Source organism: Arvicola amphibius, chromosome 7 (assembly GCF_903992535.2).
Source record: "Arvicola amphibius chromosome 7, mArvAmp1.2, whole genome shotgun sequence".
NCBI lineage: Eukaryota > Metazoa > Chordata > Mammalia > Rodentia > Cricetidae > Arvicola > Arvicola amphibius.
In genome coordinates, this window is record NC_052053.1 from 31,385,915 (window position 1) to 31,410,696 (window position 24,782).

The window sequence follows — 24,782 nt, forward strand, 5'->3', positions numbered from 1 at the left end:
AGGTTTATTCTCCTGCTGTGACACTGTTTAGACCACACAGATTACAGGTCTTGAGGCCATTTCTCTCCAGACCACTGCTGAGAATTCCACCTACAACTCAGGAACACACCGAGCATCTGGTTGTAACTGAAACACCATCTTTCATACTCTACAAAACCCACATGCAGTTGGTATGGCCCACTCCAAATCGGCACAGACAACCCACCCAGGATGAAAGTCACAAGACATTCAAGGCAAAGACGGCTGGATGTCACCTGTTAGCGGTGAGTGGTGGCGTAACAGGGAAGTCATTTTCGAAGGGTGTTTACTGCATTCTCTCATTTCAAACTGTGTTACATGAGCATCCTACATGGCTGCTACATGGTGCTTTATAGCCACTGTACCATGACTTTCTATTCAGTCCACAGGGTGGCTGTCATGTCAGGATGTAGGCGACCACCAGACAGGTCCTGTGAACTGCCTGCCTGTAAACCCCTATAACCCAGACTACATCATCAAAGTGGTAATCTAGACATAGTTCAGAGGTCTATGGATGGTTGAAAAAGGGGAAAAGAAAGTTGGCAGGTAATGTGAGCACGTACAAGACACAAATCACAAGATCGGGACTAGGATCCAGTCTCCAGGCAGCTGACCAAAGAAGGCTTCATTCCTTTCTTCAAACACCCCCTTTCCCTTTCCCAAAACTAATGAAGGAGTCCTGTAATAAACAATGCTACCATTCCTGCCCTGACCTTTGAGATGGCTAGGCAGCCGCCTGTTCTCATATAGATTTCCTAGGCATTATATTTATTATGGCATTTCTAAAACTCCATCTTTATTATATAATCCACACAAATACATCCTTGTATATATTGCTAATGTAGTGTCATAATTATAAATCTTTTCCTTTCTCTTGACTATAATGCTTATAAGGTGAGTATCATATCTTGTGTATTGAGTACTATGTATGATACTGAAGATTCTCAAACCAATATTTTTTCTGGATTAATAAATAAAAATGCATGTTAAGAAGTGGCTGGTTTGTGAACAAACACACAAGGAAGAAGAGATTAATGAGGTGTAAGGCAGTAAATTAAAATAAAATATTGCCGGACAAATTGCCTTTCCATTACCACATAGTTCCAAGCTATCCCATTAGGGTAGTTTTTCACAGGACCTGGATTTTAAGAGTCTACTACATAACACTTGTATCTTTGGGAAAGGAGTGGCAAATTGTGAGTGCCAAACAATGTTTCCTCAACAGACAAGCCTCAACGCTAACTGCTCCACACAAGGTAGAGCCTTGCTTTTATTTATTCCGTCTAGCACTTTTATAGACTACTTGAGCAATGATAAGACTTCTTATCAAGCTAATGATGGCATCGTGCCAGGAAGGGAAGCCAGTGCGCTGCACACAGGAATCAAGATCTAAAAGAAAGACTTGGCATCAGGCTGAATTCAACACCAGGCTGAATGTAAAGTTCTACACTTTTGTTCAGAAAACAAACAAGCTCAGAATGGCCAAGGCCTAGACGGGAGTTAGTCTAGATGAGCGTTAGAGCTAACTGGCAAACACCGTGTCTTCTTAACATCCAGCAAGGGTGTTGTTTCGCAGAGGAAGCGATGCACAAGTGAGTCTCTTCAGTAGATAAGAACACCTCAGTTAAGCACAATTATTCCCATGAATATCTTAGTCAGGGTCTGTAAAGGAAGGGAACTGACTGCACACATACATGAGAGGGATTCTGTATACATATATAAATCAGTCATCTTCAAGATGGAGACACTGGAATCTGGTTATGTAGTACAAAGGCCTGACAGCCCATGGCCGGTGGTGTAAATCCCAGTCTGAGCCTAAAGCCCCTGAACACAAGGGTCGCCAAGGCTAGAAGATGGTGTCTCATCTCGAGCAAGCAGAGGGAGGACAAACCCAGCTTTCCATTACCTTCTGTTTTACTCAGACTTTCAATGGAAGGGACGGTGCTCAACTTAGGGAACAACCACCAAATTACAAAGACCCTCACCTTCATACTCAGAGACGATGTCTGAGCAGCTCTCCAATAATCCCAGACCTTTTAGGTCTGATTCTGAGTCCTGAAAAACCAGATACCCAGACTGTACTGTTGAATTTGAGAGATGACATGCCTCCTCAGCTCAGCCCTGAGACCCTCACAGACCGAGGTCTCCTTCACACATCCGTGCCCGTGTTCAGGATCGGCTCCTGGCTTCTGCCAGCTGCTTAAAGGAAAATCCTGCGCTGGAATCTCAATATAAGGGTGCATATGTAAAATGAGGCAGACGTGAGCCAAGAAGGCAATGGGAGGAACAAGGAGCTTGGGAGCTATGAAGGGAAGGACTTCAAAGACAACAGAGAACAGAAAGGGGCAACTAGGGAGCTGTAGGCACCCCCAACATTGGATCTCATTAGAGAGCCCGCAAAAGAAACCACACAGAGAAGCCTTGTGGTGAGCATTTCATTCTTCCTCCAACACGACTTCAGCACTAATTACTCCAAACTTAGAAAATATACTTATTATATCTCTATAGAGTGGGCAATTAAACTGAAAACACTTCTTCTAACTCAAAGCATCTTTCCGCCACCCGTGTGTAACACAAACATGGGCCCTTCTTAACTCTCTTTCTTCCATCTTCCCCAGCCCTCAGCTACCATGTTTACGAACAAAACAAAACAAAACAAAACAGGAAAAGGCTGGGGATACAGAACCAAGAAGAAAAGAATCATGTCAAGCCCAACAACAACACATAAGGAATGAAGCGAATAGAATTCCTCTCTGTGGGTGCTAAAAACTGAAGGGTAAGGGGAGTTTTATAGACCTACGAAGTGATGAGGTGAAGAGAAAGACATCAAGTCTACCCAAAAGGTAATAAAATATTTTATTTGTCTTCTGGTTGTGAAAAAGAAAATAAATCATTAAAACGACTGTCAGAATGCCCCAAGGACAAGGGCATCGAATAGGACTCGGCTATAAATGTTGTAAGAGTAATAAAGGAATTGGTTTTGTTTCCTTAGCATTTTTCTGGGCTGAGCCTTCCTATTTCAACATGGGAATCATGGGCAGCGGAAAAAAATGAACCCGCTGCAGGGCACACATTATTGTCTCCCAGGCCGCCTGACTCACGCGCTCCAAGGTAGCTAGCTGTCTCTGCAATGGCCGGTTTCTTATTTCACTGACCCTGTAGGACAGGCCGCCAATCAGCAGGCCTTCTGCATGATAACTTCCTCTACTTTCACAGCTACTAATGACTCCGTCACACCGTCTATAAAACATTCATTTTTCCTAGTCTTTGGAATTGAAGATGGAGACAGGCTTCTGCCCCAAGGTGCTCATTCTGCTGTCTAAAGGGCCTTGGATTAATTCTGCTGTTGTTTAGGGATGTATTTCAAGTGCCTGGAGGCAGAGAAGGGTGACAGGGTGGCTGTTATAATAGCAACTGCGGGTTTTATTTAAACCCACGGAGGATTAGGTAAGAATTTGCAGAAGAGGTAGGATTTCCATTAACCCACAAGCTCACAGCCAGCAGCCTCCTTGAATACAGTCTTTATGCTTGAAACACTGAGCTGTCCTGCAGATACATCATGGCTCCACTGAGTAGCAAACACAGCTCCTGCTCAAAAAGATATCTCTGTAGTCTGTGGCAACAATAAATATGAAACAGTTCCAAATGGACTGTGCTTAGAAATGAACCGAACACACATGCCAATCAATATTGATCTCTGTAACTAGAAAGACAGCCAAGCTGGATGTAGGACTGTTTCATCTCAATTTTTCCATTTGAAGTACACACAGAGAGACCTAAGAATAGCACAGAGCAGGGACATGACAGAAGACAGGTGGCATTTATAAAACTGAAATCACTTTGGCTGCCTTTCCGTCGTACTCCACTATGATAGCACAAGACAGACGAGTGTGGTAGCCCTGTCAACATTGTCATACGCCTTGAAGTGATTTCCCAAGACCCACACTGGCTTCTCAGGTCAGTGCACAACAGTACCGAGAGCACAGATAAGAGGTGGCCCCCTGCCCCTGCGAGCAGCTGCACCTGTGTTCTTGGAACAACCCCAGGCAGGTTAGAGAGGCCAGACGCCCCTTGTGGTTGTACATTGGCCTTTTACATGGCCGCTTTTGACAATACTGGCCAATGCCATTTTTCAAATAGACACACGGCTGAAGACTGCATCTCAGGACTATCTTTCCAGGATGAGGCACAGCTCCTTATTCCAGACACATATGCAATCCATAGTACTCAACAGGAACTCTGGCTCTACATGCCCATTGTCTGAATATTCCCATTCAGTGGAAGCCCATACTGCGTCCTGGATGACTCAGGGGAATGGTAATGAGGAGGTGAGTACCGCTCTCTTGAAGTCACTAGTTAGGATAAGTTGTTCATTACCTGACAGGACAGGTTTCTCCGGCCAGCCAAGAACTGAACAAATACATCAATGTCACTTTCCTCTCTAACATCTTAAACCCCCCTATTTAAAATTTGCGGCTCAGCTCACAATTCAAAGGAGGCTTTTGCAGAGCTCTCCTTGGGGCTTGGAGTGATAACATAGATGGACAGGAGATAGGTGAGACCTGCAGAGGGAACATTTATTGCACCGGTGAAAAGCCGGAGCGAACACACTCTGGCTTTCTGCACTCTGCCACTGCCCCCCCCCCCCACCCTCCGTTATTTCAGGAATCCTCTGCATAAAGCGAACACAACTTCTTATGAAACTGAGTAAACAAGTATGTGGGCAAGAGAAAATAAAAGCCTCAATTCTGGCAGTAAAGTTTTACGACTTGGCAACTGCCAAGGAACCTTGGCCCTTTGGGGTCAAAACAGAGCAGGTCAGGGGATGCCTCAGAGATTTCCCGATACCTTGTGTCTCCTCACCCCCCCCTACAACTTCCTCTGTGGCACTATTCTAATTTCTTATTAGAAATTATTTTTAGAACTAGAAGTTATTCTTTGGGGAGAAATATATTGAACTGCTGTTTAATTGCAAAGCCAGGGGTTCCTCAGAGAGGACAACAGCTAACAGGCCCAGGAGGTGATGTTGGTTATCCTCTGTGTGTATCTCTAAGCTTCCAGAGTAAACCTCAGGGAAGGAGGGCTGGCCAGCAGTGGGTGCTTTATCTGTCATTCAGATATATCTACTCTGCATCCCTCTCTGGTAGAGCCATGCTGGGAGAGTGCAAAGACCTGCTATTGAGTAACAGCTTCTCCCCTTCTTAGAGTACAGAGTGAGAAGGGAACGGAGCAGTAATTAGTCAGAGCTCAGTGCTTATGAGTTGAACACAGAGAAGGATGATAATGAGGCTAGGCATCTCAAGCATAGGCTTGTCGTGCTTACATGAGAAACTTCCGTCTCTATTTCAGACTCCCTGGGGATGGGTGTCGAGGGCAGCTTACGGTTATCCTCCAGCCTCTGGCTGGACTCTTGGTGACAACCTTTGAAAAGAGAGACTCTGAGGGTGATAAGCAAGTGGCCAAAGTGGCTCTGATTGTGGGTCAGAAGCTGGAGGACGATGATGGACAGATGCGTTGATTTGCATTCTAATTACCCAGAGCCCTTCCCAGCCTAGTGATCCCTGCCAAGCCCCAGCCTTAAGCAAAGTTCTCTGCTCTTTTCTTCTCTAATACCCTTTCTGTTTACTATTGAGCAATGACTTTGACTTGGGGTGTGTTACTAGGGAGTGGGGGGGTGGGAGACACTCCAAAAACTCCAAAGTACTCTCTTCCTACAACCTTGGTTATAAAGTCAACAAGAAAGGGGACTAATTAAACCCAGCGATCCCAGGGTGAGTCACACTGCAGTGATATCAAGGAAAAGCTGTGCCCGGAGCATCCTCTCTGAGGATTAGACTAGTAAAGCCCCTTCAGAAGACACAAGGACTTCTGCATGTCTCCAATGGGCACACTGTGGAAACCACAATTTTCTAAGCCTACTAAAGCACGCCTGTTCACTCACTGACCCAGAAGGCTGGGAGGCGTCTCCCCTATCTGCCCTCTGCACGCATACCCACGTCCCACATACGTGTCCGCTCACATCCTTCTCCTCAGTTCCACGTCTTAGACACATTTATGTCACTCATACTACTTAACAAGAACTTTGTCCCCCACAGAACCTGCAGTGTTAGCAAACACCAAAGGTAAAAGCATGAATCAACAGGCAAATTCTGAAGCCCAGCTGAGCCTAGCCGAACAGGAGGAAGCTAACGCAGTCCAGGAAGCAGTTAGGTTTATAGCAGGGGTTAGAACAACCCCCAGAGGCCCTAAAAAAGAGGATGCTTCCTGCCTATGCTGTCCTAGGCCATTCTGTTGGACTGGCAGACAGCTTTAAACATGGTTTGGAAGTGGCGCTTAAGTCCTGTCGTGACGACCTGCCTGGATGCTTCCGATGTCTACACTGGGAACACACTTTTCCAGTTGGCTTGGAAAGGGGAGGAGAAAAGAAGCAAACATCCATGAGGAAGGAGTCCTTAATGCAGGAAAGGATTATCTACTCTGAAGATTAACTGAGGAAAAGATGACAGTGGCAGAGTGTCCATTGGCGTGAGGAAAATATCTAGGATTTCGTGCGCAACGATCAAGAGATCTGTCTGTCTTCTGGAGCTGATCCTGGTAAGAGGGAGAGGAAGTGGAAGGGGTAAGCCATAAGCAGCCTGGCCCTCCCTAGATCTTGCCTGTGTTGTCTTTTTTGTGTGGGGCTGTGCATGTCCATTTGCCTTTCTTACAGCTTGAAGGGCTATGTGTAGAAACACGCAAGTTCTGACATACAAGTACCTTTCAGTCACAGGCGCCAGTCCCTGAAGTTAGCCCAAGTCAGCATGACCAGGGTAACAAGCTAAGGAGTCAAAGCACCACAGAGGGATCTGAGGGAGGGAGGCAGAAGCCCGACTGGAAGAGTGACTTCCATTGAGCCGTAGATTGGCGGTCTCTCCCCAAACTCTAGTGCTACTGGCAAAGTGAGAAATGACCACTCTGAGCCATAGTCTGATTCTGGCCACCAGGAATATTCTACACTCCTCAATGTGAGGATGCGACTTCCCGGTCAGTTGCTAGGATATGTGCAATCATCACTTTTAGGCTGCAAAATGACCAGAGAAATGGTGGCTACACTATTTTCCTCCGTTAAACCGCCTGGAGTGTTAACGTCCTCAGAGAGTATGCTAAAAGGGGCTATCGGCATCCTTGTCTTTCCCCAGGATAGCCCTTAAACAAAATGCTAAAGAAACACAACATTCTATTTTGGGCTAAGTCTAAGGAGCATAAGCCAAAATTAAGAGACTACTTGAAAGCCTATGGGGACTATTTGTAGCTAGTATCATGAACAGGTAGGGTTTACTTTATTCCAGCTCCTTTTCTTGAACTGTGCCTACCCCAAATACTCTCTGATCAATAAAATGAGGCAGAAGCGAGGCCGAGTAGTTTTTGAGGCTAAGTGTCAAGAATGCACCGTCTGCTTTTGTTCTCTGGCCAGGTTTGTCATGTGGCAGAACCTAGAGAGCCTACTGATGTCAATCCAGCTAAGTCCCCTACACCAAGCTTTACACTTTAAAGCTTTGGGACAAGGGGCCACATAACTGGATGTGAGATTGCAAGCAACATAGAAATGCTAAAAGGTTTCAGAACCTGCCAGGACCAAAAAGTAATGAAAACTCACACACACAGCGAACCCACGGTGGCGGTGCTCGCTCACGCTGCATCCCTCAAGTTCACTGCAGCGTTGGCTCTGCACACACAACAGATGCAGTTTGCACCAAGCATGCTGTCATCCCACAAGGCACCAAAGAATACTGCAACGCCTTGACTTTGTGGTGATTATTGTATACTATGGAATGGCAGTGTTTTTAGTGTACATAAAACGTTTTCTACTCCTACCGAAATATAATGGTTTAAGTGGGGCATGGTAGAACACGCCCGTTGTCACATCACTTGGGGAGTGGAAGCAGGATAGCTTGAGGTTACCCTCAACTACAGAACACGCTGGAGGCCTGCCTGAGCTACAGGAGACCCTGACTCCAAATATACCAACAAAGAAGCACAGCTTAATCACAGAAAACAAAGACTTAATATTTTCCTACTGTCATTCCTTAGCATGTAAATATCAAATTAGTGTGGCTTTGGATTTTATGGTGTTTGAGAAATAAAAACATCTACTACGCAAATGCACTTTCATTTTTAACAAATGGAAAATTGCAGGTATACCAAAGAGTTGTTTTGAAACGAGTTTCTTTGTGATTTATTGCCGTCAACTTTGATTTGTATATTTAATTCATATTCTTACATGACTGGAGTCATGTAAAAATTTCTCAGGAAAAAGTCGTCATGAGTAGAAGCGGGTTTACAAAGGTCTATCCTAAGTCTCATCTTCTGGGTAAGGGTGACCCACCTGACACTGGTGGAAGGACCACCTAGCTGGGCCTGGCCCCGGTTGCAAAGCCACAGAATCACAAGCAAATAAAACACTTGCTGTATTAAGCTACAAGTACAGGGTGGTTTATTAAGTCACAGATAACTGAAGATAGCCCTGCACAATGAAGCCCTATCGTCAATGGTATTCCCAGCACAAGCCCACACACATGAAACCGGGACACCTGTCTACCACCAAGTTTACCAGTCACGTGTGGAGCTCCCAAGCTCTCGTTCCACCTGCCTAGGGCCGGTGAGGCCACTAAAGTCAGCACATTGACTTGAGAAAAGTTGTTAAGGCCAGTTAATGATGAGACACGGGACAAATGAGGCAGGCTTTCCAAGGTAGATCATTGAAGTAAGTCATGCTGGAAATTGCGTTTTGTTCCTTGTAAGCCATGACAGAATGTAGGACCAGGCAGACCTATGTCTAGCTTAAATAGAAGTTGTTTGATTCCATGGTCTTAGTGGGCAGACATGCTCGGTATATGTGCAAACCAATGCAAAGTGTGCAACATCAGTGAGACCCTAGGGAGCAGGTCATAAATAGCCATGCAATTGCTATGGTCCAGATATGTGGTACCAGGAAAGCAAGCAGTCCCGGGTAGCTTCTGTTCTTTGCTGGTCAAATGACTGAAATTTTCTTATATGTACATAATTAAAATTCCCCAGTATGGGAGAGATAAAGTACCAATGGTAAGTGCTATGCATGGAACACATGGCAAGGCAGGGGGTAAGAGTGGAATCCAGTGAGCATCCAGAAGTCTCTGTACTAGGCTGGCCCTGTTCTGGGGTGTTCTGACTGATGCATCCCACTCTGACACTTTGTGGCTTGGCTAACTTTGAGTAACTCAGTTTTCTCATCAATGAAATGTGGATTTTAATAGAATCTTCCTGCCAGGCATGCTATGGTGATTATAAGAGATCACACATAGAAAACCTTGGTCTGGTACCTAAGAAAGTAGGAGCCAATAATGTTAGCTGGGGTGACGGTGATGATGGTTAATATTGGGGTTAAAGGTTTGCTTATCACCTTGTGTTGTTCATTTTTACCACCATGGTTAATTGTGGTACCAGAACTATGTCTAACACTGCTAAACTTTGCCTTGGAAGATGGCCCTCCCCCCTCATGTCTCCTAGCTGGACCTTCAGCTCTCTGGTCTTCACAATTGGAGGACAGCTAGTAGCACGCTGTTAAACTGAAGTAGCGGTTCACACGCCACCCTCTCTCTTACCCCGGGGAAAACTGATGATAATATACAGACTCTTGCTTGTCTGCTTGATCCTAATTAGAGTCGTACAATGTCATTGATTCAGAACGGCAAAGAGAAAGGCATCCTACCAGATATTTTACAGAATCCTGCTCTATACTTGAAACGTATAATTATCATTAGCAAATGCTGGCGCTAATAATTCAATCTGCTCCCTGGACAAGAAAAGGAATGTAAACATGGCCAAGGCCCAATCACTTCCTGATCTCCGACAACTTCCTCTGGGTGCTTGCCTTCCTCCTTTCCACCCATCAAAATACACAAGGTGGGAGGTCTGTTTGTAAGGCACAGACCTCGGGGCTATAGTGGCTGGCATTGTTGACAGCCATGGAGTGATAACCAGACAGCACAGGCTTATGCCTCACAGCCACAAAATGGCATTGCAGGGCATATGCAGCCTGACCTCAGTAAGCCAGCCCTCTGCTTTGATCTCTTCGCCTGGGAAAGATGGAAGTCCGGGCTAGCAACCTAATCTGGGCAGGCTCTATGTTAAGCACCCCATTAAAAGCCAAAAGTATGTAAAGCCGAACGACATCGTTGGTAAACACAGAGCTTGAAATATGCTCTCATTTATGCCCATCGACTCTTGGTTGGAATAACACTCTCATCCTGTTTGGGGTCTATATGTATTTCCTAATCCTTAACATTTAAACATCTGAGAGTTCCAAGCATTCAATGATCAGTAGCCGCACACACTGAGTGTTGCCAGCAGTGTATTTCCCTTGATATGACTACATGCAAACACCACGCCTTGCCCCACGTAGAACCTCGTGATCTGCGGAGGTCGCTTTAGGTGAGTTCTCTTTTAACTCACCAAATAAGTGATTTTTGTGGTACCAGACAAGCCTTTAATCCACCAAGCAGTCCCTGAGCTTGCAGACTCCCTCCTGCGCTAAACAAAAAAATACAACAAGCCCAAACTAGCATTCCAAGTCCCAGAACCACAGCACAGAAACAGAAGCAGGCTAGCTTGGGATAGAAAACTGGCAAACTGAAGAAAACAGAGTTCCAAGACATGCCGGAGTCTGTGCGGCTAAGCGGGAGCTTCTGACTGAAGCCTAGAGGTGTCTGTGACAGCTAAGTTCTTACCTTAGAAAGACAACCTGGTAGCCGGGCTCTACTCTGCAATGAATAGGTCTGCATCCAAGGAAGAGCCAAACTGCAAGAGAGGGAAGGACAAAGTCAGAGCTGCCACCGCTCACTTACTTTCTTGAGCAACTGGAATGTTTTCTAACAAACAAAAAAGCAAGCGGGTCTTCAGAGGATTAAAGACCTTTTGGGAGAGAGCAGCACCTCACAATGAATCCAACAGTGTTAAATGCATGAAGGTCCCCGGAATCAGGTCAAGGTGGGGTTGCTGGTGTAACAGAGAGTGAGCTAACGTTAACTAGCACGCACCTGGGCCCCGACTAATTGGGGATGCGATCACGGTGAAATCATGCACCCATCACACCCCTCCACAGAAGCGATTGATTCCCAAAGGGCTGGCTGGCAGAACTTGCAGTGGCATGGACTCACACCAGCCTGCTTGGCAGGCTGTAGCGTTCACACATTCACACCTTCAACACATCCACAATGAAGACTCTATGCCTCCGAACCCACCTTGGTTTGGAAGACAGCCCTACCCAGCAGACGAAATAATGACAACATGAGACTTGAACCTAGGTGAGGAGGTGGGAGGGAACTGGAATCTTCCTCTACCAGCACTCAAAGAAGCAAATATAAAATAGACAATGCATACCCCTGATTTACAGATAATTCTGTTACTGACATATCCCTATCTATGACAGTTAGTTTGTAGTCAGTGTGGCTGAGGATATCAGGGTCCATTGTTAAACATCGGTATAGATGCTGCAGAGAAGATTTTTTTTTTAAGGATGTGTTAACATTTGAATTAGTGGATCGCCTTTCACCATGACTGACCTATTCAGCCAAGGAGATTCTAAGATACAAGACTAAGTTCCCCCAGGAAGGAATTCTGCCTCTAAATTACTATGAAACTCAACATGTCAACAACAGCTTTTTCCCCAGCTCTCTGGCCCATTGACCTACTCTCAAACTTCATATTTGCCAGGTTCTATCATCATAAATTCTTTAAAATAAATCTCTCTCTTTTATGTACTTACAAACAGGATTTTTTGAAGAACCCTGACTGATAAAACATCTTTTTTTTTTTTTTTGAATGAATTGACTTTCTATATCACATGCCTCACGGGAGAGACGATGGCAAACACAAGTCACTAATGCAATTCAGCAAGGGGTTCACACAGAACAACAAAACCCACCCAAGCACCAAGCATGCTGCGACCTGACCATCTGGCTTGTTCCAAGGATAAAATTTCTAGAAGGATTAAGGGATTCCAGATATCTGCAATAGTTTCCATAAACAGTATGATTTCTCCTAAATTGAGAAGAAATTGTACCACAACTGTCTGATGCTGTCATCCTGGCCAAAGTGAGACAAGAAATGGCCCCTCTGTGCCACAATGGGGAAATCCACAGAAAAACTGCCCATAGGCAGGTCCGGAAGCCTGGGTAATAAACACATAAGTAATAAAAAAAAATAGTTTGTGTGTTTTCGCAACTTGTACATGTTTTTTTTTTTTTTTTTTTTTTTTTTTTTTTTTTACTTTTCCTGCATCCGAATCGGGGTTTTAAAGCTTCCAAGTGCGTATAGACATACCCATTAGCCATTTTAAGGCCTCTAACTTGGTGCCATTGGACACTGAGCACTACTGCTACCTTCCAGAACTTTCCATCTCTCCAAACAGGAACCCTGAAGCCACCGAGCATTAAGCCCCGTTCCCAAGAACTCCCAAGCACTGGTGAGTTCTAGTCTCCACACGATCTCTGTAAGTTTGGGTTACGTTATAACCATGGAACCACGCTTTTATGCCTGGACTGTTCCACTTCCACAGCATGGTCAAGACTCCTCCATGTTATAGCATGTGTCTGAATGCCACTCTCTCGTAGATAAATAATAGTTCATCAGCTCTATGCCATGTTTTATTTATTCTGGAACCCATTTTTTTACATAATTAACTCACCAGGTAATTACTGAACATTTACGACGTGAAAAGTCTTAATTCTTTTAAATACTAACTTTACCCTGAGAATGGGGAGCGTGGAAGAGGCAGAAGAGCTATATTCCACCAGGAGCCAATTAATTATACAAATCCTACCCCGAGAATCAGCAGCAGTGGCAAGAAAACAAAAATCATTAAATAGCTTTTCTTCCCTAAGGGTTTGGTAAATCCTGCCACACAGTCTTAATTAATGGTCTTCATATTTAAAGAAGAAGTGAAATTAAACCATCCCCAAATCTATAGTCAGTACACGCCGCGACTCTAAAGCACACTGCCTAGGACTTGTTGCATCATCGCTGACCCACTTCCCTCAAAATGCCTGATGCCCAGAAGTCAGAAGCCACAGAACCATGAACTATTGGTTTCTACCCAGCAGACAGAACAGCCTCCGAAAGTCAAAGAGAAAACATGCCTTCCTCTGCCCTGCTGCCCACCCAAAAGCCGTCATTTCTAGGGCAAAGAAGGTAAGTAGCCTCCTAAGGGAAACACAAGTCTTCAAATGGGCACAGCTCTCCAGCAAGAAAACTAAGTCACAGAAAGGAACTCCACTATAGCAGGGCTTTCACTGCAACATGGAAAGAGGAGCAGATGGTGGGAAGTGGGGTGCCACCGCACACCTGAATGCACACAAGTGGCCCACAAGGAGGCTTTGAAAGATGTCCACAGAAAGTCAACACAAAATAACCATTTTTGCACCCTGGAAACAGAATTGCAGACCATTGCCATTAAGGACTCAGGCTACTTCGTTCAGCAAAATGTCTCATCTTGGAGGATCTGCTCTGGTCCACGTCAGGCAGCACTTGGCCGAGCTGAGGTTCATTCTGGGCTTTGCAGTTGGCTAGCTGATAATACATCATTTAGATAAGAAAAGTTACTGAGAATCAAGTCCTTGGTTCCTCCTGCCTGAACAAGGTGGCTCATCCCAGCAATCCCATAACTCAAGAAGCAGAGGCAGGGGGATTAACCCAGTCTCAGCTACATAGCAAGTAGAGTTGAGTCAAATTCAAAAATTAAAAAAAAAGACTGATTTATATTTTTTGAGACAAAGTTTTTGCTTTATATAAAGACAAAATGGATACTGTAACATGTAGGTAAATAATGCATCACCTTTAAAACAAGAAACACGTTTCTAGGGGCTGTAGAGCCCACAGGGGTGGCTGCTGCCCATCTCCATCACTCTCCCCTTATTTAATGAGACAGCGCAGGGTCTCTCACTGAGTCCAGAGCACACTGATTTGGCTATGGGGGCTGGCCAATGAGCTGTAGGGACCTGTCTCCACCTTTGCTCCTTCCTCCAGCATTACACAGCTGGCTTTTTACCTGGCTTTCTGGAGATCTGAACCCAGGACCTCATGTTCATATGCCAGGCAATCTACCAAGTGTGCTAGCTCCCAGCCCATGGTAGCTAATCCTAATAGTCCACTAAAAAGACTTCGGACCACCATGGAAACAAACCACGCCTGTGAAGGATTGTCTACATTAGGCTACTTAAGGTGGGAGGATCCAACATAAATGTGAGTGGTAGCTTTCCATGGGATGGAGTCCCCAACTGCTGGATGAGAAGGGTAAAGCAAATAGCACACCTGCATTTCTCTCCCTCTTGATGGAGGACTTTCATTGGTTAATTAATAAAGAAACTGCTTGGCCCAATAGGTCAGAACATAGGTGGGTGGAGTAGACAGAACAGGATGCTGGGAGAGAGAAGGAAGACGCTTCAGGCAGTCTCCATAGTCAGTCACCATGCTTCTCCTCTCCAAGACAGACGCAGGTTAAGATGTCTCCTGGTAAGCCACACCTCGTGGTGCTACACAGATTACTAAATATGGGTTAAAGGAAGCTGTGAGAATTAACCAATAAGAGTCTGAAACTAATGGGCCAGGCAGTGTTTTAAAAGAATACAGTTTCCGTGTAATTATTTTGGGTAAAGCTAGCCGGGTGGCGGGACACAGCCTGCCTTTCCATCTACTCTCCTCTCTCTCTCTCTCTCTCTCTCTCTCTCTCTCTCTCTCTCTCTCTCTCTCCCGCTCCCCCCCCCACCCGTGACCAGCTGCCTCTTTCATTTTCCTATCCCTATGTACGTAACCTGCTGTAATGGACTCTGAGCCAAAACCGGGCTTCCCTGACTTACGCTGCTTTTGTGGGGTCTTTAGACACAGGAATGAGAAAAGGAACTAAAACAGATGCTACTGCAAATGACCCAAACAGGAACCCCGAGAACTAGAAGGCGCTTGGTCCTCTGTCCCCCAGGGCATCAGTAACATATGTTCCAGAGGATACAAGACACACAGGCAAAGTGAAGGAATTTTAAATTCCACAAGCATGTCAGTGTTTTGGCTGTCATTAAGTTCATTTAGCCCTTCCTAATGTTCAACCTATGTTCTCATTCAAAATGCAAGTCTCATGGGTTTGAATCCATTGAAAAAAAAAAAAAACAGGAGCCCCAGGGGAGAACAGATGGCCCAGGAGTAAGAAGCCTGCCCTCTTCTTGAAGAGGACCTAAATTTGATCCCCAACACCCACAGCAGGCCTCTCACAACCGCCTGCGACTACAACACCATCTTCTGGCTTCTTCAGGAAACTGCACTCATGTGCACATACCCTATATACAGTCAAATACTCATAAATAAAACAACAACAACAACAGATCTTTTTAGGATGGGAACTCCAAAAAGGGTAGTAAAGGTTAATAAAATTGAACTGGAATTTGTTTAAATGTCAACTCCCTTTCTGCCATGAAGTAAATTGTGCCCACTCCACACACATCCTGAAGCCCTAACCCTAGCACCTCAGAATGTGACTTACTTAGAGATAAGTAAGTTCAATTAAAGAGGCAATTAATTTAATATGAGGTCATTACAGCAGGCTCTAATACAATATGATTGGCCAGATCATCTGAGGAAAGCAGCTACCAGGCGTATGCATGGAAGGACGGGTAGGAAGATGTGGCGTCCACGCTGAGGAGGAAACCCTTGAGGAGGGGGCCTGCTGAACAACTCCATCTTAAACTTCAGCCTCCAGCACTGAGAGGAAATTAATTTCTGCCATTTAAGCTACTGGTCTCTGGTACTGTGTTACTGACAGGCTGAGGAAAACCATGAGCCCCCCTGTTGTCTTTTTCTCTGCTAGGACCACCAGGGAGGAATCTAGAAAGGTCTCATGGGAATTCTCCTACACTTCTCAAGGAGCTCATTGTCATACACATTCTCAACTCCAACGAGGGTGATCTCTAAATCCAAAGAGAATAAGGAGACCCCAACATGGAGGGCCCTTGCATGTCCCAAGCCCTCTGGCCTCCACAGTGTAGGACTGGCCTGCTTTTACCAAATACTAAATGTTGCTGAGAGGTGACCCTGCAAAGAGCATCATCCAGATGCCATCTCCACAAGCCATATTCTTTCTCTTGCCTTGCTATGGCTAAGATGCCCTAGTCAGCTTCATTCTGCCTCCACTGCTTCTCCTTCTTGAATGAGAAGAGGAAGAAGCAAGGAACAAGGGCCTTACAGAGGACAAAGGTCAAGTTCTGAGCAAGAACTCCTCAGGAACAAGAAGACTCCCAGTTGTAGCAAGACCTAACCCACAAGTAAGGCCTTTTCTTTCATCGGAAACATTCATCCAGGAGGACTGACTGAGTATTGACAGTGGTTTCTTACTGGTGCTTAGAGTCACAAACACTACAGTTTAATTTTCTACGCCTCCCCCCCCCCCCAGATAATAATTGTGCCTAGCACAGTGGACAGGCTCAAAGAGGATTAGATTAAGGACCAGAGTAACTACAGAAGACCAGAGAAAAGATGAACTTCTGGGAGAAAGGCAGGGTGCCAAGGGCAAATGAGAGACCATGTTGCCTGTCTTCAGGTCTCAGATCCACCAGGCTCCATGGCAGACCTTGCTCAGGTGACGTCACAGCTCTTGACGACAAGGCCCTTAAGAGCTAGGCACACAAGACCTGGCTGAGCTCTGGGAGTGCTGTTAAGAGAGGGAGGAGGAACTGTAGGAGGTGGTGGGAGGAGGAGATGAGGGGGTGCATCAAGGTCATGATGGGGAAACCCACAGAGACAGCTGGCCTGAGCTCTTAGGAGCTCAGGGACTCTAGGGAGCCTGCACGGGACAAACCTAGGTCCTCTGCATGTATAGGACAGTTATGTAGCCTAGTGTGTTTGTGGGGTTCCTAGCAGTGGGATTAGGACCTGTCCCTGGCATTTGAACTGACTTTGGGGAAGCTATTCCCATGCTGGGTTGCCTTGCCCAGCCTTGATGCAGAAGGAGGAGCTTGTTCCTGCCTCAACTTGATATGGCAAGCTTTGTTGACTCCCATGGGAGGCCTGCCTCTTTCTGAACAGAGACTGAGGAGGAATGGATGGGCCGAGGGGGCTTAGATGGGAGATGGGGGAAGGAAACAGGAGGAGTGGAGGGGGGGGGGAAACTGTGGTTAATATGTAAAATAAATGAAAAAATTAAATTTAAAAAAGAGGTAGATACAGCTTTGCCCAGAAGTGTACAGAAATGAGTGTGCAATCCTGTTGCTTTTGGCTACATAAAGAGGTTGGGAATGTTTGTTAAGTGCACATCCGAGCCACAGGAGGCTGCTGACTGTCATACCTGCCAATCCCCTGTAGTGAAAGGAGAGAAGACTGAAGCAATTAGCCAGGTGAGCAGGGAACTTGTCAACCCCGGAGATAAGACAGCCCTGAATTGATTCAGTTCCCATTACTCAGGTGACTGTCCTTCCACCCCCTGCTGATCAAGCAGGCCTTGGGAGTCATTTCCGACCAGGAAGAAAGAGAAAGAAAGGATGGTTTCCGCAGCTTACAAATTATAGGACTCTGCTGTTAAATCAGCTAACACCAGGCCTCCAGCCAAGGGGCAATTGACTTGAAAGGGCCAAGGGACACACCCTGCTGTGTGACTTTGCTGCAGAATCTCCAATGCAATGACAATTTAAAAAAAAAAAAAAAAAAAAAAAAAAAACTTCAAGCACTTAAGTTTTTTTAAGACCACACACAACCAATAAATACACAGATTTTTTTTTTAAAAAAGTAAAAATGAAAAATAGCTATGCTTCCTTACCCAAGTCAATATTCTTTCCATTTTCCCCAGTAATTATACACTGACTTTGCATAATGGTATTAATTATTGGGCTGTGATCACTCCGGGATCCTATGGAATCTTATGATCCTGTCTCTGTCCCTTCCTGCGACTGGTGAATTGGAGAGATCCAAGACTCTGTAAATGCTCGACTGTTGGCTGCTTCTCCTTTGGAAAAGGTTTTGTTTGGAGGGAAGCAAATCAGCACCACCTGCTTCCTTTGCCAGCATCATGTCCCCAGCCCCTAGGCAAACCCGTCAGCATCCATGCTGAGGTCTTCAGAGTGAACATCTATTTTCTCAGTGGATCACAGAAACTGACAACGTGAAAACAAGGCCGGTTACTAATTCCTGCTCGCTATTTTAAATCTAAGCATACCTGGCTTGCTCTCCAGAGCTAGCTAAGAAATTAATTTTTTTTTTTAAAAAAAAAAAAAAGTGGGTTTGGGGATAGAGACATGGCTCAGCACTGCTTGCTCTTCCAGAGGACCCAGGTTCAATTCCCAGCACCCACAGGGAAGGCACAACTGTCTATGACTCCAGTTCTAGGAGTCTGGCACCCTCACACAGACATGCATGCCGGCAAACACCAATGCACATAAAATTAAGAATTAAAAAAATTGTATTTTAAAAAAGGAACTTAAAAAATAAAAATTAAAAAGTGAGCTGCTTAACACAATAGAAATGTATCCCCTGAAAGGAAGACCAGAAATCTATAAGCGAGCGGGGTCAGAGTGGGGACCCTGAAGGTTTAGGGGGATCTGCTCGTGCCCTCTTTCATATGATGCAGCTGCAGTCTCAGTGCCCGCTGGGAAGATACTAGGTTCTGGGCAGACCTTGGTCCAATGGTCTTTTATAAAAGAAAGCAGAGGAGTTGGCCAAAAGGCACAGAAGAAAGGCATGCGAACGCCCCTCACCCACTAAAAACCAAGCATCCCAGAAGATTAAACATACGCTGTGAGGACTGGCTATGCAGAGACGATTTTCCACCCATAGAGAGATATTTTCAAAAAATAAAGATAAAACAATGAACCACGCATGCTTAAGGTCTGAGCACAAGAGTACGGTTACTCCCTACTGTGAGATTTCCTGAAGATCGCTAATGAGACTGGATCTTTAATAAAACTATTTATCTAATCATTGAGATAGAGAGAGGGAGAGGAGAGAGGGGGGAGAAGGAGGAAGAGGATGAGGACGAGGAGGACGAGGAGGAATGTGTCACACAGATCAGAGGACAGCTTGTGGGAGTCAGTTTCTCCTTCTACCGCTGGGGTCTAGGCATGGAATTCAGATTGCCAGGCTTGGTGGCGAGTGTTCCTACCCCTTAAACAATCTCGCAGGCCCCAAGACTTAACTTTCCCTGCAACCGCTATGACCCAGGGATTTCCCATGTCAGCTGTGATCCCATCCAGCTCCTATCAGGAACCACCCTATGAGCTCATTTACCAAGAAAGAGAAGTTCCTTAGCAACGACTGAGAAGGAACGTGAGAAGCTGCCAAACCGTACGTAAGGCTACGGTAAAGACACTTAATCGTGTTTCTCGCTTAAGGAGCCCACACCCATATCTGGGTGTGTCTGATCCTCTACTGGGGTGCTTCTCTATCAACCACACCCTGATCCTGGACTTAAATCTACGTTAAAATCTCTTCCTAAAGAACTCCAACTTCGCTTCTTAGGTGAAGCCAAGAACCCCATCTTCACCTGAGAAGAACTCTCTGAGAGATGCATTGGGAAGAATTGGTGACCTAGCCACACCAAAGAACTGGCAAAGAAAGACGTATAAAGGGCCTGCCAGAGGGACCAGTGTCACCGGCAGAGGAGAACTGAGGGCTCCAGACTGCAGCTTGAATTTGGTTTTGCACACGCTTGCTCAATGAAAAGTGACAGAGTGAACAGCAATAAAACTGAAGAATTGCAGTGATATTGACACTTACTATTAATTTATCTGGAGCTTTTAATATTATCAATTCTATGAGGCCAGAAAGAGCGGCATACATGTGCGAGTTAGAAATATAGGGACAAAGAAACACCATAGCAATAGAGAAGGGGTCTCTACAGACTAGAGCTAAGAATGAGCATCACTGGGCTCTTGTTCTATATAGCCATTTACAAGAAGAAAAGGGGGAGGGACCCCAGGACGGTTTCTGAAGATGGGGTGAAATGAAGCAAAGTCCAGGGTGGCCACATATAATATGGGCAGTAGAGATTACACCAGGGAGTCACATGTGATGAGGTCACATTGGGAAAAAATGCAAGTGAGGAACCCTCGTTATGACAGCAAACTACCCATCTTCTTGGAATATAAGCTCTGTGGAAACAGGCACTCCCTCCATAGGGACTTACCCCCAGTAACTATGCTAAAAGCGCAAGCTGAATGTTTAAAAAAGCAGCCAGTTAAGGAAATGCTTAACACCCTTAGCCATCAGAGAAATGCAAATGAAAACAACTCTGAGATTCTATCTTACACCTGTCAGAATGGCCAAGATTAAAAACGCTGATGACAGCTTATACTGGAGAGGATGTGGGGTAAAGGGAACACGCCTCCATTACTGGTGGGAATGCAAACTTGTACAGTCACTTTGGAAATAAGTATGGTAATTTCTCAGAAAATTAGGAAACAATCTACCTCAAGACCCAGCAATACCACTGTTGGTATATACCCAAAGGATGCTCAATCATACCACAAGGACATGTACTCAACTATGTTCATAGTAGTATTATTTGTAATAAGCCAGAACCTGGAAAAACCTAGATGCTCCTCAACTGAAGAATGGATAAATAAAATATGGCACATTTACACAAAGAAGTACTACATAGCAGTAAAAACTAATGACATCTTGAAATTTGCAGGCAAATGGATGGATCTAGAAAAAAAAACCATATTGAGTGAGGTAGCCTAGACCCAGAAGACAAATATAACATGATTTTACTCATCAGTGGCTTCTAGACATAAAGCAAAGAAAAACCAGTCTACAATTCACAATCCCAGAGAACCTAGACAACAAAGACCCCAAGAGAGACATACATGGATCTAAATAGGAATGAGAAAAAGACAAGATCTCCTGAGTAAATGGGAAGAGTGGGGGTCATGGGAGAGGGTAGAAGGAGAGAGGGAAGGAAGGGACGGAAATAGAGAAAAATGTAGAGCTCAGTAAAAACAATAAAAAATCTTAAAATAAAAATAAATTTAAAACAAACAAAAAGCAGCCAGCAGTTACTGTGCAGATATAACAGTGTGTGTGTGTGTGTGTGTGTGTGTGTGTGTGTGTGTGTGTGTGCATGCGTGTGTGTATATGCATGCATGTGTTCTATAGGAACTGAGCTGAGTACAGGAGACTAATTTGCTTGGTAAGTCAAACATATGAAAAAAATATCAAAATCACATACAAATTTTTTTTGGAAACTTTTCTGAATAGATCTTCATTTGGAGGTTGGCTTTGCTTTTCTCTATGCTATGGACATGAGATTTATCAAGTTCCTTCTAGACTCTGGTCAGCCCTGTCTACCGCTGAACACCTGGAACATTTCTCTTTCCTGCTCCCAGTCCGTCTTCACATAGCTTTCAAATCGCAATTGTAACCATTTTCTCTGAGGTCCTTCAGTGCCCCTCCCCGGCGGCACACACTTTAAATTAGTCTCAGCTGATAATTTCTCTCCCTCTATGCCTCTAGCTTGGGAATGGGATTCTTCCAGCCCCAAGCCGTAGGAGGTGGTAACACATGTCTTCTCCATTATCCTATACTGAGCATGTACTTTTTGCGGGCCAAGGATGGTCTTCTTCTCATATGTTCAATTTTCCTCAGAACTTTTTTAAATAAGAGCACCCAAGAGGGCCAACTAGGTGCCAAAAAGAACTGTGTGGTTGATTGTGCCAACTGGTTTTTGTTTGTTTGCATTATTTATACTTTAATTTTTTTATTTATTCTCTGTCATCTTCAGTTCCCGCCCCTAACTCCTCTCAGATCCTCTCCTACCCACCCAACTTCATTTTCTCGTTTTTTTTGTTTTGTTTTGTTTTGTTTTGTTTTGTTTTGTTTTTGTAGCCAGTGGATCTGACATGGACAACTCCTTCTGGAATGTGGTCAGTATAATGGGTATCACTCTATTAAGGAAAATGGTGGTTTGTACTTTCTCAAAAATTACATTTATTTATGGGGGTGCAGACAAGAGGTCGTGCTCATGACATGATGTGGATGTCAGAGGACAACTTAAGGAAGTCGATTCTTTCCTTCCCTTCTGTAGGTCCCAGGGATCAAACCCAGGTCGGCAGGTTTGATGGCAAATGTCTTTACCTATCTCGCCTAGTTTGCTTTTTAATGAAAGAAGTCATAAACAAATCTATAGATTTCTAACTTCGCTTGAACAATCAAAAGATGTAGCAACTGCAGACTTCCACACAATAGGGCACATCTGGGTGTGAGGGGAAGAGAGACAAACGGAGCCAAATGGTAGCTCCAGTGCTTTGGGTGAGGAACTGGAGCCGCACTGAGTTTGTTCAAGGTCTGTGGCCCAAAGGGAGACCGAGAGACTAGAGACAAGTGCCTCTCCCTCCCAGCATTATATCCGCCTCTAAGCATCCCTCCCTCTGCTCCTCCCACACCTGTAGTGAAGATCTGAATTCCATTCCTTTAAGCCCCTTTCTGACACGCGCTACAACCCTAAGTCCCTTCCAGAACTCTTTCTTAAATTGCCCCGATTTGTTCCAACTCAGCTGGGAGGCCCCACACCCCTCTAACTTGGAAAGATGTCACACAATTTAGAAGTACTAAAATGGTTGCCAAGATCTGAGCCGCCAAACTATCTTTCACCTGCAACTGCCCAGCTCAGCAGGGAAACGCAGACCTCAGGAAACTGGGAGTGGGTGAAGACTGACTGGGATCTTGCAGGGAGAGAGATTCTGTGATTTCTTGCACATTGAAATGACACAGGTAAGGGAGCCAAGAGACCTACCTGTACAGCCACCTTGACAACCCCAGAGACACAGAGAAGCAGGACACACTGTGGCTGAACACAACTGCCACCCTCTTGATAGGTAGACACACTCAAACCAAGTGCATGTGTCTGTGTGTGCACCCCACATAGTCTGGTCCACATACTTCATACACTTCTTACCAACCAAGCCTCCCTAGCTAATCGTGGAGCTTCTTGTAGCCATACTAAAGCATCAAACAATTCGCTGACTGGAGCTAATCACAATACAAAATTAATTTAAGTTCCTCCCCAGAGCTCTTCAAGAGTTTTTGAAGTCTGTCCTTCAGAGACAACTTCTCCTGGGCTAACGACTTGGGATTCTTCTGCTCATACCAAGCCAAAGGTAACTTGGTAACTGGACCGCTAACAGTTTTCTCTGCAATTGCTTCACTGTTTTGCTTTGGGTTTCATTTACAAGGTACAGAGGGGTTGTAGCTACACAGCTAAAACAGACCTCGTGACCTTCTAGAGCCATGGTTCTCAACTCTCCTAATGCTGCAACTCTTTAGTACCATTCCTCATGCTGGGGTGACCCCAACTATAGAATTATTTTGTCATTACTTCATAATTGAAATTTTGCTACTGTTATGAACTGTAATGTAAATATCTGATAAGCAAGATATGCAATCCCCGTGCAAGGGACAGGGTTGCAACCCACAGGTTGAGGCCTGTGTAGAGTCTCTAGAAGCTGTTCTGGAAGCATAATACTGGTACCTTAGTCTGTGTTCTAGGGGAGTCACATCCTTCATTGGAAGTTCCCAGTGAAAGACAGTGGAACAAGTCCTCAGTACGATGCATTCTGCAAGTAGGCTCAATTCTAGAACATTCCACCTGAGCACCTTTGGTTTCTAATTTTGCCTGGCAGAATTGCTAAGAAGCTTAGAAAAATGATGGTCTTGATAAACCTACACCATGTTTGAGAAAAGTTCCTAGTGCCAGCAGGTAAATTTGTTGAGTCTTTTAACCCCACGGCCACTGGCCCCAGGCTCTAGTCTCTACTAACTGCTATGGCAAGATTTTTCTGGGAGTTATTTTCCCTTCAGATATCTTGGAGTGATTACTATGGCTGTTTTTAATATAGTAGTGATTAATATGGTAGTAGCCCCCACAACCACAGTTCTAGCATGACTCTAAAGCTGAGAGGGCCTTCTTTTAAAAAGAAGGTCTGAGGCAAACGTTTATTAGAACCTTTCAGTTTGAATTAGATTATATCTTTGCAAACAAACACATTTTACCTCACAAGCAAGCAAAGGCTCTCTAGAACATTACTCCTTTTTGTGTGGATTACTTCTAGGCCAATGTAAAAAGCTTGGGAAAAAACATCAGACAAGATATCAAGGCTTATTATCTAGTCAGCTCAAAGTCTGATACTAAAAAAAAGGCAGAGATAATTACTAATTTGTTACGTGTGACTTTTGACACCATTTGTGGTACTAGTTTCCCAAAGCAGAGTCTGCAGTTTCTGACAGCCACTGACTCCAGATTCACTCCGCAGCGTTGCCAGACGTGGAAAGAAATCACCTGCTTTACTGACTACCACTGGCTTTCAAAGCAAGAGATATCCAACATTATAGGTAGGGATGCATCATTAAAAATATCTTCCTACTGCTTAATTGTTAACAAGCAAACATCACTGCAGATTGAGGGGGGCCTTCTTGACCACATCCTTCAAATGATCTCCAGCCCGACTGTAACACTTTCTACTTGAATCACCCTACAAGAAGTTCCTTCCCACTCATTTCAACAACCTTCCAAAATGTACCTCTCAAAAACTTGAAATGAGGGGCCTCTTGGGAGAATCTGCTTCGAGCCACAACACTTCCTCCAGAAAGATCACGCACACACATGCGTATGCTTGCTTTCAATGAGAGCACCCCAACCTTCAAGGCCCCACTGAAAGATTCCGTGTGAGGAGACCCTGTTGAACATTCCTCAGGGAAAGCCAAAAGGCAACCGACTCTCAGTG

The 24,782-nt window shown here is 44.8% G+C and overlaps 1 protein-coding gene across 1 annotated transcript in view; it reads right to left on the bottom strand.

The window, feature by feature from the left end:
* Positions 1–24,782, bottom strand: part of Lypd6b (LY6/PLAUR domain containing 6B) — a 160,596-nt gene that overhangs the window by 37,346 nt on the left and 98,468 nt on the right. Inside the window, exon 3 of the mRNA XM_038337524.1 lies at positions 10,764–10,833. The gene's annotated coding sequence lies outside the window, so the exon portion shown is untranslated. The remainder of the gene's footprint in view (positions 1–10,763; positions 10,834–24,782) is intronic.